The 12,003-nt window shown below is 43.7% G+C and overlaps 1 protein-coding gene and 1 pseudogene across 3 annotated transcripts in view; one reads left to right on the top strand and one right to left on the bottom strand.

The window, feature by feature from the left end:
• The window catches only part of NEK11 (NIMA related kinase 11), a 237,654-nt gene that overhangs the window by 7,195 nt on the left and 218,456 nt on the right, over positions 1-12,003 (top strand). The gene's annotated exons all lie outside the window — the stretch shown is intronic.
• On the bottom strand, positions 8,378-9,344 carry LOC130037397 (geranylgeranyl pyrophosphate synthase-like; annotated as a pseudogene).

Genomic DNA, 12,003 nt, shown 5'->3' with positions numbered 1-12,003 from the left:
AATGGAAAGATATCCCCTGCTCATGGGTCGGGAGACTTAACATTGTCAAAATGGCAATACTACCAAAAGCATTATATAAATTCAATGCAATCCCTATAAGGATACCCATGACATTCTTCAAAGAAATGGAGCAAACACTCCTGAAATTTATATGGAACAATAAGCCCCCACGAATAGCTAAAGCAATTCTTGGGAAAAAGAAAATGGGAGGAATCAACCTCCCGAACTTCAAACTGTACTACAAAGCAGTAATAATTAAAACAGCATGGTACTGGAACAAAGGCAGAACTGCAGACCAATGGAACAGGGTTGAATACACTGACATCTCTCCTCAATCATATGCTCATCTAATCTTTGATAAAGGTGCAAGTAATGTGAAGTGGAGTAAGGAAAGCCTCTTTAATAAATTGTGTTGGCATCACTGGACGGCTACATGCAAAAAAATAGGCTCAGAACTCTGCCTAACACCATGTACAAAAGTAAGATCAAAATGGATTAAAGACCTCAACATCAGACCAGAAACCATAAGGTACATTGAAGATAAAGTTGGCAAAACCCTCCATGACATTGAAGCTAATGGTTATCTTCAAAGATGCCACGCCACTGGCCGAGCAAGTGAAAACAGAGATAGATAAATGGGACTATCTTAAACTAAGAAGCTTCTGCACCTCCAAAGAAACAGTGACCAAAATACAAAGACAGTCTACAGAATGGGAAAGGATATTCACCGAATACACATCTGACAAGGGGTTGATATCCAGGATATACAAAATACTGGTTAAACTCCACAAGAAGAAAACATCCAACCCCATCCAAAAATGGGGCAATGAAATGAACAGAAACTTTCTCAAAGAAGAAATCCGAATGGCAAAAAAGCACATGAGAAAATGCTCTACATCATTAATCATCAGGGAGATGCAGATCAAAACCACAATGAGATACCATCTCACACCTCAGAGACTAGCCCACATTCAAAAGAACAAAAGCAACCGATGCTGGCGTGGATGTGGCGAGAAAGGGACACTCCTTCACTGTTGGTGGGAATGTCCACTGGTTCAGCCCTTCTGGAAAACAGTATGGACGATTCTCAAAAAATTAGAAATTGAGCTCCCATTTGACCCAGCAATACCACTCCTGGGAATATATCCCAGAGAGGCAAAAATGTATAGTCGAAGTGACATCTGCACTTGTTTGTTCATTGCAGCACTCTTTACAATAGCCAGAAACTGGAAGAAACCTGAGTGCCCAAGAACAGATGACTGGTTAAAGAAACTTTGGTACATCTACACAATGGAGTACTATGTAGCTCTTAGAAAAGATGAAGTCATGAAATTTACATACAAGTGGTACAATATGGAAAGTATCATGCTAAGCGAAATGAGTCAGAAAGAGAGGGATAGACATAGAAAGATTGCATTCATCTGGGGGATATAAAGTAACAAAGTATGAGATTAATACCCAAGAATAGCTGAGATCAGCACCAGGACGATTACTCCATAACTTAGAGGCCAGCCGGGTATCCTAGAGAAAAGGGCAGTTCAGATAGAGAAGGGAGCACCAAATAAAGGATGTTTGGAGGATCCTCCCAGGAGGGGAGATGCATGTCGAAAGTAGACTATGGACTGAACATGTTTGCCACTCAATGCCTCTTTTGCAGACCACAACACCCAAAAGGAGAGAGAGAACACAGGGGATTGCCCTGCCACAGAGACAGGGGGGATGGGGGGATGGGGGTGGGAGGGATATTGTCCATGGTGGTGGAAAATGGGCACTGGTGGAGGGATGGGTATCTGATCATTGTATAATTGAAACCAAAGCACAAAAAATTGTAAATCTACAACTTTAAAAAAAAATAAAATACAATAAAGGGAAAAAAAAACAAAACAAAAACAAACAAACAAAAAAAAAACCCATGATTGAGTCACACCCCAATGTGGACTTCAGAGGGCTGCTTTACAGCCTTCTGAGTACTTGAGCGTCCAGGTGACCTAGTATATGGCTGGGCTTGAGAATAACGCCTGGTCTCATGGCCGGGCAGAGCACTAAGGACTGATTCAAATACTGTGCCGTCATAGCTGTGGGTCCCAACAGCCGCCGCATGGGATTGCCGTGAGGGCTTGAGAAAACACAGCTGTCCAGACCCAGGCACCTTGGAAGGGACCTGACAAAGCATGAGATGCTGCCACTGGCATGGAGACCCTGTAGCTCACTGGGGCAAAAGGCTGGGAGTTGGAGATGCTCTGAGCTTTATTTTGCATCTTTCGTTATTTTGTTTGGGGGGGGGGCACACCTGGCAGTGCTCAGGGCTAATTCCTGGCTCTGTACTCAGGGGCCAGTCCAGTTGGTGCTCAGGGTACCAAGTGGGGTGCTTGAGATCTAACCCAGATGCAAGGCATGTGCTGGACCTGAAGTACTATCACACCAGCCCTCATTTAGCGTCTATCTAAAGCACTAATATAAGCATCGTGTCAGGCTATCAAATATTCTCAGAAGCTGTGTTTTAAATTCTCTTGACTCCGAGACCTACTTGTTTTGGCTTCACCATCAGTTTCCCATGGCTCCCTCTGATTGGCGATGAAGATTCTAGAACTGTCCTTGAAGCAGATGCAGTAAATGGTGCTGTGCCTCTGAGCCTCCTCAGAGATGAGATGTCTGCAGTGCTCATAGGGACCTCGTCTTTCTGATACTGGTATCACTGGGAAACAGTGAAGCTTCCTTAGTAGATTGTGCTGGGCCTGCTGGGCAGGGGGCGGGGGATGGTGGGGGTGGGTAGCACCCCAGTGGAAGCAGCTTTGGGCCAGCCATGAATTGTCCACTCCACTGACATGCCTGGGGGTATTTGAGGAAAAAAGAACTCCAACCCCTTTCAAGTTGGTTTCTGGCACCCTGAGGAGTGGAGAAATTGGGCGAGGAATTTATCCCTCATCGTCTTAAGGATGCACTTAGAAGTCTTCCTTCCTGTGTTCTTACCTTTCTTTTTCAAAAAGGAATGCTGTTTCCTCTTCATAAATTGATAGCAGTAGTCAGACAGTGATCATGATGTCGGTGGGCCCCACGGGTGACTTATGTGAAGTGGGGAGGTGAAAGACAGTCACTTTCTTCCCAACCGCCTCTGCCATCCGGGACCCAGGGTTACTGGGTTCTTGTCTCACCTTGCAGAAAGGAATTTCAGGAGTAGACAAGCAGTGAAGTAAACAGATTTTATTTGGAGGACTTTTAAGGTGTGGAGGGGGAGAGAATGAGACAGAGTAACGGTACTCAAGAGAGAACACGGGCTTCTCCAAGGGTGGAGAGAGCCTCTACACACATACCAGCATTAGACACGAAAGCATGAAAGTACACATCTCAAGAGGGGAGATGCTGGTCGACACATGTGCTCAGCCAAGTGGGCACAAGTAACACATGGGCTGGGGTAGCATATGCGCGCCCTTCCTTTGTTCAAGGTGGCCTTTATAGGGTTTCTCCAACCTGCGGACCCCCCCTCCCCCCCCGGGGCGATTGCTAAGGAGGTTACCAGTGGGTTGGAAAAGGTGATAGTCTTCTTTGAAATTCCTTTCCTAGCCCTTTGTTTCTGCAGGAGCTTCCCTGGATCTGTTGCTGTAAATAAGTGAGGGTCTTATCAGGCCTTAGTTCCTGTTTTTCCTATTTTCTGCAGGGTGGGCTTTTGCCATTGCCTTGGGAGGGGGCCTTCCCTGTCTACCTGCCTACATCAATCAAAGATCTGTAAAAAATGGTCAGAGATGAGTAAAAATTCTTTCTGGAATGCAGAAACTGTAGAATATTGAGTTCAAGCTTTCAGTGGCAGAAGGGGGCGGTCACTTGTGCTATGGAGAGTGATCAGCATGGCAGGTGTTTCCATGTACTGCTCCTGCTCACGCCTTGGCTGAGTTTCCTGTCAAGTTCGTGTAGTCATTTGAACATGTCCTTGCTTTGGGTTTTGAATCATTCTGAACAAGGCATCAATAAATCTTTTGTTGCTGGTTTTGGTTTGGGGGATCATCCCAGCAATGCTCAGGACTTACTCCTGGCTCTTTGCTCAGAGATTGCTCCTGATGGTGCTTGGGGGGGTTGGGGGAGGGAACCAGATGGGATGCTGTGTTGCCGTGTACAAGTCAGATGCCTTACCTACTTGTACTGATTCTCCCAGCATCCGTAAATCTTGTTTGGTTTTGTTTCGGGGCCACACCTGGCAGTACACAGGGCTTTTTCCTGGCTCTGTGCTCCAGAATCATTCCTACTGGTGCTCAGAGAAATCTACAGGATGCTGGGGATTGAACGTGGGTTGACTGCATCCAAGGCATGCACCATACCTGCTGTACTATCTCTCCAGCCCCTACAGCAGTAGAGTCTGATGAGACATTGAGCCCATTTGCTGTATTCTTATTAAAGCTATTACTCCTTTATTATGATCAGCATTCTCTCTAGTGGGGATATCTGGGAAGAAGAATCAATTCGTGAACAAGCCGAGTTAATTTAATAGGATTCAGTGCTCTACACAGTGGAGAGTTATGAAAGTAATTTGGAGGAAACTAATGATTTTGCCATGTTGGAGAGCACAGTTTTCTTCAGTATTTTCGTTGTAGTGATAGAGCCTTTTTCCCCTTGGAATGTATTTTTGTTTGTTTGTTTTGTTTTGGGGCTTTATCTGGTGATGCTCAGGGTTTACCTATGACTCTGAGCTCAGGGATCACTCCTCACAGGGCTCAGGGGATCATACAGGATTTGGCCTATGCAAGGCAATTACTATGTACTATGGTGCTGCCCCCTCCCTTGAAAGGTTTACCCTTTTAAGGGAGATGATCACATAGAAGCACAGTGGAACTGTTGACATCCTGGACTCTCTAGGAGCTCTCTGGAGCTCTCTTGAACTTGAACTTCCCCTTAGTTCTTTGCTTGTGATAAAGTCAAGCCTTTGAGTTTTTACTGTTTTTTTTTTTTTAATTTTTGTTAGTGAAATACCATGAGGTACAGCTGTAGACTTACAAATTTTTGTGCTTGGGTTTCAGTGATTGAGTACCTGAGTTTTTACTGTCTTACATCTTACAATTTTTTCACTTTGTGGGATAGGGTGGAGGCCATACTCAGCGGTGCTCAGGGCTTACTCCTGGTTCTGCACCCAGGGATCACTCCTGGAAGGCTGTGGAGACATAGGACATATGGGGTGCCGGAGATGGAACCTGGTCAGCTACATGCAAGGCAAAGGCCTGACCTGCTATATTATCACTCCAGCCCTCATATCTTTTTTTTAAATTTTTATTAGTGAAACACCATGAGTTACAGTTGTAGACTTACAAATTTTTGTGCTTGGGTTTCAATTATACATCGATCGAGTACATATCCCTCCACCAGTGTCCATTTTCCACCATCACTGATCCCAGTATCCCTCCCCCTCAACCCCCATCGTCCCCCCCCCCCCCCACCGCCTCTGTGGCAGGGCATTCCCTTTTGTTCTCTCTCTCCTTTTGGGTGATGTGATTTGCAAAAGAGGCATTGAGTGGCAATCATGTTTGGTCTATAGTCTACTTTCAGCATGCATCTCCCATCCTGGGAGGATCCTCCCAACACCCTTTACTTGGTGCTCCCTTCTCTGTCTGAGCTGTCTTTTCCCCTAGCATGTGCAGCTGGCCTCCAAGCCATGGAGTGAACCTCCTGGTACTTATCTTGGCTATTCTTGGGTGTTTGTCTCCTGTTTTGTTAGTTTATGTTCCCCAGATGAATGCAATCTTTCTATGTCTGTCCCTCTCTTTCAGACTCATTTTGCTTAGCATGATACTTTCAATGTAGGACCATTTGTATGTAAATTTCATGACTTCATCTTTTCTAACAGCTACATAGTATTCCTCTGTGTAGATGTGATGTAGGCAGGTAGACAGGGAGGGCCCCCTCCCGGGCAACGACAAAAGCCAGCCCTGCAGAAAATAGGAAAACAGGAACTAAGGCTTGATAAGACCCTCACCTGGCTCCAGCAACAGACCCAAAGAAGCTCCTCTAGGAACAAAAGGCCAGGAAAGGAATTTCAAAGAAGACCATAGCCACACCCATCCTCCCTGGCAACCTCCTTAGCAACGGGACATTTACCTGGGAAGAAGCCCCACGTGGGGGCAGGTTGGAGGAATCCTATAAAGGCCACCTTGAACAAAGGAAGCGCGTGCATTTGCTGCCCGAGCCCATGTGCTGCTTGTGCCCACGTGGCCGAGCACATGTGGTGCCCGAGCACATGTGTCGCCCGCATCTCCCCTCTTGAGATGTGTACTTTCATGCTTTCGTGTCTAACTTTACTCTCTCACTCTCTCTCCCTCCCTCCATACCTAAAAATCCTCCAAATAAAATCTATTTACTTCACTGCTTGTCTACTCCTGAAATTCCTTTCTGCGAGGCGAGACAAGAACCCAGCAACCCTGGGTCCCGAGTGGCAGAGGCGGATGGGGAGAAAGTGACTGTCTTTCTCCTCCCCGCTTCACATAAGTCACCCGTGGGGCCCACCGACATCAGATGTACCAAAGTTTCTTTAACCAGTCATCTGTTCTCGGGCACTGAGGTTTTTTCCAGATTCTGGCTATTGCAAACAGTGCTGCAATGAACAAACAAGTGCAGATGTCACTTCGACTACTTTTTTGCCTCTCTGGGATATATTCCCAGGAGTGATATTGCTGGGTCAAATGGGAGCTCACTTTCTAATTTTTTGAGAATTGACCATACTGTTTTCCAAAAAGGCTGAACCAGTCAGCATTCCCACCAACAGTGAAGGAGGGTCCCTTTCTCACCACAACCATGCCAACACGGTTGCTTTTGTTCTTTTGGATGTGGGCCAGTCTCTGTGGTGTGAGATGATATCTCATTGTGGTTTTGATCTGCATCTCTCTGATGATTAATGATGTAGAGCATTTTCTCATGTGCCTTTTTGCCATTCGGATTTCTTCTTTGAGAAAGTTTCTATTCGTTTCATCGCCCCATTTTTTGACAGGGTTGGATGTTTTCTTCTTGTGGAGTTCAACCAGTACTTTGCATATCCTTGATATCAACCCTTTGTCGGATGTGTATTGGGCGAATATACTTTCCCAAACTGTAGACTGTCTTTGTATTTTGGTCACTGTTTCTTTGGAGGTGCAGAAGTTTCTTAGTTTAAGATAGTTCCATTTGTTTATCTCTGTTTTCACTTGCTTGGCCAGTGGCGTGACATCTTTGAAGATACCGTTAGCTTCAATGTCATGGAGGGTTTTGCCAACTTTGTCTTCAATGTTCCTATGGATTCTCGTCTGATGTTGAGGTCTTTAATACATTTTTTTTTTGGTTTTTGGGTCACACCTGGCAATGCCCAGGGGTTACTCCTGGCTCATGCACTCAGGAATTACTCCTGGCGGTGCTCGGGGGACCATATGGGATGCTGGGAATCGAACCTGAGTCGGCCATGTTGGCTGCGTGCAAGGCAAACGCCCTACCCGCTGTGCTATTGCTCCAGCCCCTCTTTAATAAATTTTGATCTTACTTTTGTACATGGTGTTAGGCAGAGATCTGAGCCCACTTTTTTGCATATAGCCATCTTGTTTAGCCAGCACAATTTGTTAAAGAGGCTTTCCTTGCTCCACTTTACTTTTCTTGCTCCCTTATCAAAGATTAGATGATCATATGTTTAGGAGGAGATGTCAGTATATTCAACCCTGTTCCATTGGTCTGCAGCTCTGCCTTTGTTCCAGTACCATGCTGTTTAAATTATTACTGCTTTGTAGTAGAGTTTGAAGTTAGGGAGGTTGATTCCTCCCATTTTCTTTCACCCAAGAATTGCTTTAGCTATTTGTGGGGGCTTATTGTTCCATATGAATTTCAGGAGTGTTTGCTTCATTTCTTTAAAGAATGTCATGAGTATCGTTATAGGGATCACATTGAATTTGTACAATGTTTTGGGAAGTATTACCATTTTGACAAATGTTAATTCTTCTGATCCATGAGCAGGGGATATCTTCCCATTTTCTTGTGTCCTCTTTTATTTCCTTAAGTAGTGTTTTGTAGTTTTCTTTGTACAGGTCCTTTACTTCCTTAGTTAAGCTTATTCCTAGGTACTTGATTTTCTGGCAGCCCCCATATCTTAAAACTTTTTTTTTAAACCTGGGTAAAAAGTCCTGGAAGTCTTTATTGACAGGATCAATAGACCAATTTGTGGCAGAGCTGGCTGGACAAACCCAACAAAGCACACTAGAAAACAGAAATTAAATCTATTTAAGTATGGTTTCTTTTGATTCTTTCAACTTTGTTACATGATTATCTGTATAGTAGTATTCTAAATTGAAACCATCTCACTCACATTCACTTATTCACTCTGATCCTGGAGATCAAAACCTTAAAAAATTTTCAAAGATGATTTTTTAAAAAATCAACTAATTTAAGCTATCAAACCTAATCGAGAATTGCTTACTCTTCTTCTTTGAACATTTTTACTTAAGTGGCTTTCTAGAGCCACTAGCTCAGGGTTTCCACCACGTGCATCTATTTGTTTATAGGCTTTAGATTCAAGATGAGTATTCCGAGTATATTCAAAAGAACCTACATTCTTGAGATAATGTACACAGTATTTTTTTTAAATATCTTTGTTTTCAGTTTTCTGGCACAAAATATTCAGGTCTTGACCAAATAGCATGGATTTTAGGGATGAGAATTTTCCCTCTGTTAGATGTCACAAAAGCTTTTGTTTTCACTATGTTCTTTGGAGTGTAGATTAGCATAATCATCCCTAATTTGGAAAAAGAGGCCAAGTGTATCAAGTAGAGGCTTTAAATCTTCTTTGTACTCAGAGAACAACTGCATGAGACCTACTTCTAATCCAAACAGTCCACCTGTCTTTTTTAGCACCATAGTTTTATATTCTTCTTCAGTAGGACAAATGTAATTATCCCTCCAATAAATATCTAGGCCTTGTCCCTTATGAAGTTCCAAAAAGTTGATGTGTAAAAATTTTGACTGCATGTGGGTGATCAAGAGTTAAGACTTTCTCTAGGCCAAGAAAGTACACATAATTTGCAGAATTGATGACAGAAGGAATTCCATAGATGCTATGTACCACTGGACAGCCACGCCAAAGTTTTGAGTTGTCTTCAATATCATCAATAAGTAAATTGGCATTATGCAACATTTTCGTCACTTCAATGATAATATGTAGTTTGTCTTCAGGAACCTTTAGCCAATGATTAAATGCCTGTGAAAGCTTGGTTCTCACTTGTTTACCTGGTAACTGAAGTAAGTATTTGTAGGGCTCTAGAAGAACTTTTTCAACTGTTTCTTAAGTCTTCTCCATTGTTTTAAAACTTCAAAGTTGACGATTCAATGATGATCTCATGACTTTCACACTACCGGGCTGGCAGTACCCGTACTGAGCATCAACTTCAAGCCTTTTGTGGTTGGCTGCATGAATGAATCCTGGTCCCTATTGCTTCACAGAACTCTCCGCCTTCTTCAGCTACCAGCGATGCCGCATTACTCCCATATCTTAAAACTTTTAATGTTGAAAAGAGAGAAGGAAAAAGAAAAGATAGCATAAGTCCTTTGACTCGTCTTCACCATGGGAATGAGGTTGATTTTCAGAATAAATAATGAACACTGTCCTTAGACCTCTTTACTTCATGTATTAGCATAAAGAAGCCACAAGTTTTTATTTATTATTATTATTACTATTATTATTATTATTTTGTTGTTGTTGTTGTTAGGCCACCTACAGTTATGCCTCAGGGTTTACTCCTGGCTCTGCACACAGAGTTTATTCCTGGGAGGGCACAAGGTACCATACAGGGTGCCAGGGATCAAATTGGGCCTGCCACATGCAAGACATAGGCCCTACCTACTGTACTATCTCACTGGCTCAGAAGCTGTGAGCTGTTAATCTTGATCAGGTAAGAGATGACTGAGGAAATATTTTAGGATGAGTAGGATGCAAGGAAGTCCTGTTTCATTTTAGATTAGACAGGGGGCCAAAACAGAAGCCGACTTTGCAAATAGAATCACCAACAGCATTTCATAAGAAGACAATAGCACACACAAAAATCTTTGCAAAAATATTCTCTCCTCCTCCAATCTTACTGTCCAAGCGAAAGTAGACTTCCACTCTGTTCCTCCTATTCTTCATCCCTCTCTGGTCCTCACTTGTGCCTTTTGGTGGATTTGTGTGTGGGGAAGCTTGTGGTGGATTTTGCAAACTCTGCCAGATACTTCCAGGAAATAAGGAATATGAGTCTTCATTTAAATGCATGTGGTGGTGGTGGGGTGGGGTGGGGGAATATCTCAGCGATTTTTAGTGAATGAGAGTTAAGCATGTAATTGGATATGCTGGTTCCTTTACATTGTCATTGCTCATTACCATTTTTTAAAATGCAGGATTTATACTAAGCCAATTATTTAAAATGTTACCTTGTCCCATTAATTTAATAAATAAAACATTTTAAGGACGAATGCATAATAGGCAAGATTAAAAACTTTGTAGATGAATTGTAAGAGAATTTGTTTTTTCTTCACCAAGTAAGGACCTTTCCAGGCAGAGTCTCCCCCTCTCAGCAAGGGCTGAGCAAATTTTCCATCTGTTGCAGAGCAACCTCTGTGACCCAATGCAAGGTTTCCCTTTTCCTTATTTGTTTTGGTTTTGGGGCCACACCTGGTGGTGCTTAGGGCTTTCTCCTGGCTCTGCACTCAGGAATTACTTCTGGTAGGACTTGGGAGAACATAAGAAGTTGCAGGGATCAAACCTGCAACTGTATGCAAGGCAAGCGCCTTACCTGTTCTACAATTGCTCCAGCCCCAGTCCAAGGCTTTTAATGGTATCAGAAAGTCTTTGAAGCTGACTTTGCTTCCAGACCTCAAGACCTGGAGGAGACCTTCAGGTTACACCTGTCACCCTTCTCTTTTTGGGAGGAGCACACCCCACAGTGCTCAGGCTTACTCCTGACAATGCTCAGAAGACTCAGTAGGATGTCAGGTATTGAACCCCAGTCATCCTGTGGAAAGTAAATGCCCTACATTCTCTACCATCTCTCCAGCCTCATCCCTGGCAATCGTCAGGAGACCATATGTAGGGTACCAGGGATTGAACTCCAGCTGGGCCAAGTAAGGCAAACGCCCTCCACCCTGCACTATCCCTCTAACCCCATTCTTTCTCGTTGCTGGTTCTAGTGGTGGGGTCTCTGGACACTCTGTCCCTGCTGCTCTCCCTGTGGGCATTGGGGGGCAGCCACCCCCTAGCATGTGAGCTCTGCGGCTTTCACCCTCTCTCCCTAGAGTCTCTCTGAGGCCTGTCCTGTCTCAGTCCTTTCCTGCTGTCTGTTTCCTTTGACATGGTGCAGACCCAGAAGCCTGGGTGGGAGGGTGGGAGTGGCAGCATTTTCACTTGGAAACAAATGTGTCTTTTGTCTTTTGGAGGCCACACCTTGTGGTGCTGTTGGCTCACTCCTGGATCAGTGCTCAGGGCTTATTCCTGGCATTGCTCATCCATGTGTGATGCCAGGGATCAAACTGGGCTTGTCTGCACAGCAAGGCCCTTACCTGCTTTAGGACTTGGTAATACACTGAACTGAGACTTTGAGTTGGGGTCACCTCCACCTTGAAGGAGTTTGGATTGAGGTACATCTTCAGTGGAAGCATTAGAGAAATGACATTAGACAGAACACTCAGGTTAGATCACTTTGGGTTTCTCTTTATTATTAGTCCTCATCCACATTTCCCAGGATGAAACTCAGTGGCTGTGATACCCAGGTCTAAATAGTGAATTTTGAGTGATGCTTATGACATAAAGGTCAACAGGGGAAAAAAGGCAGCAACCCTGGTAGTAGTTATTTATTCCTAAACTTAGTTTTTGGAGCTAGTGATTTGTGAGTTTATATTTTTTTATGGGTTGGAGCTATTATTGATGCCAAAGAAGTCTAAAAGTAGTTTGTGGACTGTGGGAACTGTGCCTTGTATAAATCATTCTGTTAGTGTTAACAACAAAGAGCTTATATTGTGGGAGACCAATGTTGTTCTAAAATACTG

Source organism: Sorex fumeus, unplaced genomic scaffold (genome assembly GCF_029834395.1).
Source record: "Sorex fumeus unplaced genomic scaffold, SorFum_2.1 ptg000072l, whole genome shotgun sequence".
Lineage (NCBI taxonomy): Eukaryota > Metazoa > Chordata > Mammalia > Eulipotyphla > Soricidae > Sorex > Sorex fumeus.
This window is presented reverse-complemented; position numbering and strand designations above follow the sequence as displayed.